Below are 6,092 nucleotides of genomic sequence, written 5' to 3'. Positions count from 1 at the left end.
CGCCGCCGGGCCCGAGGACGGGATGAGGCCGGGGCTGCCGAAATGGCGCCCGAGTCTGCCCTGCCCGGTGACCACAGGGTCCCACCTGGCAGGGGGCCGGGGGCCGAGGCGCCCGACCCCGGGAGAAGGGAAGGGGGACCCTGCCCTGCTCGCCCGTGCGCTGCCTCGGGAGGGAGTTTGCCCCCTTCCCCCGTTCCTGCCTCCCAGGCCTGTGTGGGTCACGCCAGGGGAGGCTGCCTCAGGCTGGCCATCAGGCCTGCGTGGGCGTCCTGCCTCTGTCCGCGGGTCTGGTCCTGGCTTGGACAAGAGAAAATCTCCCGCAGAGGGAAGCGCCGGCCTGTCAGAGACACCGTGTGCCCAACCCCATGCTCAGGCTGGCGCCTACGGGCTCCACATAAACAGGCCTTGCGTGCCCCTGCTCGGACTAGAAGCTACAGGATTCATATGAACAGCCCTTCATTGTTACTGTTTTATTCACGTATTACTGCTCGGGGTACAAGCCATTTTCCAGAGAATCTGCTGCCCCTACCCCTGATTTAGAAAAAAAAAAAAAAAAAAGAAGGTGAGTCACCAGGGATGCAGCTTTCCTGCAGCTGTGCAGTACTGGAAACTGGAGCAGGGGATGGACCCCTGTGTCCCGTTTTTCTCCAATGGGGAGCCTGGTATAGGGATACCTACACTTTTAAAATTTTGAGTCAGGCATCTTTGTGAATTAGTTAACATCAGCTCGTGAGATTTGGTCTGCAACAGCACCACTTGAATAACCATGCTTTAAAGTCTGCAAATGAGTAAAATTGTATTAAAAGATCAGGAGAAAACATGAATACAGTCTTTTGCTACCACAAATGCTATAGTCAAATTTCCAGTATTTAGGGAAATTGAGAGGTTAGCACACCCAGAGAATGTGCTGAGGGATGGAACCTCATCCTGGGAAAATCACCACCTTGGCAGAGCTTTTTCACTTGATATTTGAGTAAATTAGCATAAACCTTCCTTCCAGCCCTCAGGTGATGGCTGAAACATTTTGAGACCCACGCTGTGAGAGCAGCGGCACGGCAGCCTCACCTGAGGTGTTTGGTTTTCCTCCTCTCTCATCCCTGGCCTCCCTGCCCTTTACAATGCCATCCTTCAAGCCTACTTCAGTGCAATCCCATGATCATTTTCCAGTGCTTGAGGTGCCTCACAGAGCCAAGCCCCTGAGCAGCGGGGCACCAAAGCCAGCTTTCAGCTGCTGAGGCCAGCGCCGTGGCGTGAGGTGACGTACGGTGTGACCAGTGTCAGGCCTACGTGGGCCAGCAGGTGCTTAGGCCATCACTGACCCTGCTTCGTGCAAGGCCTCTCGGTGCGGGGCCCGTGTGGGAGCTTACCCTCACCCCTACCCTCTCCACGGGTGCCAGGGAAAAGGCAGCACCGGCTCCCGGCGAGCAACGCCTCGCTTTTAATTAGCGCTTGGCCCAACGCTTCCGTTAAGGACGGGCCGCGGCGGCCCGCCAGGGGGCAGGGCACCGCTTGGCGCCCGCGCAAGGCGGAGCACGAGGCGGTTTTTCACGCCGCTTCCCCGCGCAGAACAGCTGGGGGACCTTTCTGGCGCTCGCGACTTGCCCGAGCTGCCCTCGAAACAGAGGCGTAACCAATCGATCCCTCGGGCGAGGAGCGGCACTGGCGGGACGGGGCGGAGCTGCGAGGGGCCGAGCGGAACGGGCCGCCCGCCCGCCCTGTGCCGGCCCGGCGCGGCCTTAGGGGGAAAGAGCTCGGCCTCGCCCTGCGCGGAGCCGCCCCGCCCGCCGCCCTGTGAGAGAACCCGTCCCCAGTTTTAGGGCGGTTTCAGTGTTTCTGATTAATCCGCTCCCCGTTGGGAGAGGCAGCGCAGCGCGTTGCCGCCTCCCGCGGGCGAGGAGCGGGCCCGGCCAGCGCCCTTCAGGGCCTCGGCCCGACCAAACCCGCGTTTCCTGAACAAAGGGGCTTTTTGGAGCAAAACTATGTGAGATAGTCTGTAAAAGGGGGAAAGACCCAACAAAATAAGATTTTTTTTTTTTTTTTTTTTTTTTTTTAGGGGGGATGGTTGGTTGAGCCTGTTGCGGCCTGCGAGGAGCCGCACGCCATTGCAGGTTGTGTGCCACGGTGCTGCTCCCCGGGGGCCAGTGCCCTCCCTCGTGGCCGTGGGGACACGCCACGTCCCGCACACCAGCCCCGGGCTGGCCACCCCGCGGCTCCAGGGGCTGGGGATTAATTGGGGTCTGGGACACAGTACGGAGAGCAAACCTCGGCCCTGGGTGCGATACCAAGGGCCAGGGCTCTTGCCAAGCCTGCCACAGCCCAGGCCCCCTTCCCCTGCGGGGTGCCGGAAGGTGCGGAGGGGAAACCCGGTGAATGCAGGGGAGGATACAGGTGAAACGGAGGCAGGCGCAAGCACCACGAGAAGGGCACACTCGGGGAAGTTTGCAGAGGCCTGGGTTCCTGTCTCCAGAAAAGCTTCAGCTGCCACAGGCTGTCCTGCCTAGCCTGCGCTGTCCCTGCGTTATATGGTTGGGGGTGTGAAAGCTGGTGGGGTTGCCTGTTGTAGATAAAATGGCAAATGCTAGATTTATGTTCAGTTATTGCATGATGCTGAAATAGTTTTGCAGTCTGATGTGCATCTGCAAGGAGAAACAGCTGGGCACTGCAGGACAAAAGCCTCTGCATCGAGTGAAGCAAGCAGTACAAAAGCAACACAAAGCATTGAAATCCCACAATGCGTGTTCTTTTGCAGTGCCATTTGAAGGAAACATCTCCATCGTGAAATTAAACCTGATTGAAGCGTGCAGTTCCCACTGCCAGGTGCACAGTGCACCTCAGAGGATTGCACGCAGCTCGAGCAGCAAGGTGAGCAGTGTAGGGCTCTGGCATCCCTGCACATAGATGTCACCGAGATGCGTGAGGTGATCTCTCGAGAAAATTTTGCAGATGAGAAGCACCACGGGCTCGCAATAAAATGATCCATACAGATATAAACACTGCTTCAGGAAGGCAGGTTCTCTGCAGTTGTGTGTTTCCTGCGCTGGCTGCAGGATGAGGGCTGTTGGAGAACACAGGATGTTTTCTGTTGAGAGACTTTGGAGAAGTAATAAATAATTATTGGTAAGTAATTAAAAAAAAAAAAAGAGAAAGCCAAGCACCCCCTACCTCCTCCAGGACAAGGAGATCTGACTGGCAAAGATGATGGCAAGTTTAGATGTAGCAGAGCTTTATGTTCCGCTTTGTTTTAGGCTTTGGTTCTGGGGAAAAAAAAATAGTGTAAAAAACACAACAAACCCCAAACTCACAGATGGTTATACAGTCATCCTAAGTGGTCACGAAATATTTGCACTAGTGGAGTTGCCAGGAGGGAGGAGAGTGCCTAAAATTCTGGCTATTTACCAGTTTGTTTACCACATGCAGATTTCTCTGCTATTGCCTTAAGCGAAAATGGCAAAAGCCAACAGCAGTCCAGCACTTAAGTGCTAAGCTGCTCACCAATACAAAAAAAAATGTGAGCAAAAGCTGTGGCAAACACGCCTCGTTTCAACTCCAGCAACGGGTTGAAGTTGTGATGTGTTATTCTAAAATACTACAAAGTTGTGTGTGTGCTCACAACTGCAGACCTTGGGATGCCTGAGCTCATGGTTTGGGCTTGGCTGCTTTCTGGTGTTGAAATACGTGCAGCTCCGGAAGGATCTGCGCTAGTTCTAAAGGGCAAGTTGTCTTTACGTGAGTTTTGCTGTGCTTCTCTGGATGCCAGACAAATGGCTGTCCTCCAGATGCGTTTGGCACTAGTTTGTCTGGGGTTGTCTTACAGCGTGACCCCAGTTTATCACTGCAGCAAGCACATGGCGGTTCCTGCCCTTACTTGCACTGTCCTTTCCCTCTCCGTGAACTGTGAAGCATCGCTAGCTGTTGCAAAGCCAGGTCCAGGGCTGGCCTAAGGCAGACATCAGAGCGGGCAGGTACTATCGCTGCTGTCCAGAGACCCAGAAACTGCTGCTGGCAAGAGCGGTTTGTTATCTAGCGTCCTTGTTCCCCTTCGCGTCCACCTACCTCTCCTCTATCCATCGCTTTTAGGAACTCCCCAAGGCTCACGGGCAAGCCTTGGGATGCTTCAGTGGGAGCATTGCTGTGCCACCGAACGGAGCCATGGCACTCACCATTTCTCTCTAGGTAGCCTGCTTGCCGAAGTCTAAGAGAGTAGAGTCTGATCTGGTGCCTTCCAAATTAGGGGCTGGGGGTTCAGGATAGCCTCTGAATATCCCAAAGTACATCACAAGATCAAAGGCTGCTCGTAGATGGAAACAGGTAGTTCAGCATGCTACAGCCTACCTCTGTTAAACAATTTTAAGGCACAGGAAAACAACAAACAAAAAACCAACAAGAAACCCAAAACAAAACCCAGGCTTGATTAAGGAAATATTTACAGGCCATTTACAAGCAAGGAAGGCAGCTTGATTAGTTTGATGAGCTGCCTGACCAGCCCTGCTACCCTACCGAAACTGCTGGAGTTGGTGGCGTTGTGTGACGTATAGCAGTGTGAACAGAAGCATTGCTACTGGCGGGGGGAGGGGGAAGAAGAGGTAGCAAAGAAATGAAGTGGACACCATCATGATCCTGGTCTCGTGCCCTGGCACTCATAGTTTCTGCGCCACCTCCCATCCCCTTCTCCAGAGCTGGGGTAGCGATACTGGTACACCCCCTCCGTTCGACAGCAAATATTTTTCTTATCGGGCTTGTCATAAACAGAAGATCATGACTTCGCTGAAGATCACAAACCTATGCAAAGAGAAGACAATTTTATCCTAAGTGGAACTGTGAAGATCTGGACTAGGTCGGAAAGCAAGCATGGCTCTGAAGAAATCTTCTTCCTCGTCTAACCCTCAGCTTAATGCAGCTGATCTCCTATTTGAAAACAGGATGCATGTTTTAGTATAGAGTAACACCTACAATATCAAGTTATAGAAATAGCTTCCACAGCTGCCTTGTTCAAGACTTTCACTGTCCAGAGAGAACAATTCTGCAGGATGACAGTGGATAACAACTTGATTTAAACTGGGCACTTTGAGAGAATATACCACCTTCTCTGTACAACTGCTGCTCAGTGCTGTTGTATAGCAGTCTCCAGGAAACAGAAAGCCAGATGCATATGTAAAATTGTTTAAAAAAGATTACCAGTCCAGAGACAAATTTTACCAGTATTTTGTACTTGAAATACACTGAGCATGGTGAGCATTGTTGAGTTATTTCAGTCAGTTTGGGCTCCTATCCAATACTTTAAAAAAACAACTCCATAGCTAACGTGCAGCACGACGGGATAGCCTTTGGCGAGGGACATCCAGGCAGTTAATTTAACTGTCACATCGGTGTCTTGTAATGGTACAGTTTTAGAGCCTGGCTCACCGTGAGCAACTAGACACCACTCAGAAGGAAGGCCATTTCAGGACTTTGTTGAAGATCCCACTGAGCCTGGAGGACTAACAAACAGTCAACCACAGTTGAAACAAGGTTAGCAAAATGCCTTGAAGTCCTTTTTATTTTTCTTGGCTAACCCAAAGGATCTGTTAATGGAAATATCATTTCTGAAAAACGTTTTTAGACTGAAGATACTTGTAAGACACAGCTTTTTCACAGAGGAACCAGAATGGGGAGGAATAGGATGAACTTCACTGTTCGGGATGTTAAGAGGTTTACACTGAACAGCATGGCAGCATGCTGCTCAGGAGATGCCAGTCTTAAAAGTGGGAAGGGCACCTTAAACACAGACCTTTGAATGAGCACAGAAGTTTTTTTATTAGGGCGAATACCCTTTCCTTTCATCACTATTCAGTGACTAAGCATGGAGTTGTACCTCAGCTTTGTCTGTACTGTGGCCTGGACTACCTGACACCTTTTGAAGGGGTGTTTTGCTGTTCATTGCCTTTATCAATTCAAGAGATTAGGGAACAGAACCAAGTATCAGAAAACAGATGTCAAAACTAGGAAATACTTTTGCCCCCTCATAAAATCATTGTATAAAGCTTCTTGCTGCAGCAAACTGCAGAAGCTACAAGTATATAGCTGATAAATAAAAGGGATGAGACAGTTAACGG

This window comes from Balearica regulorum, chromosome 3, assembly GCF_011004875.1.
Source record: "Balearica regulorum gibbericeps isolate bBalReg1 chromosome 3, bBalReg1.pri, whole genome shotgun sequence".
NCBI lineage: Eukaryota > Metazoa > Chordata > Aves > Gruiformes > Gruidae > Balearica > Balearica regulorum.
Note: the sequence above shows the minus strand (reverse complement) of the source record.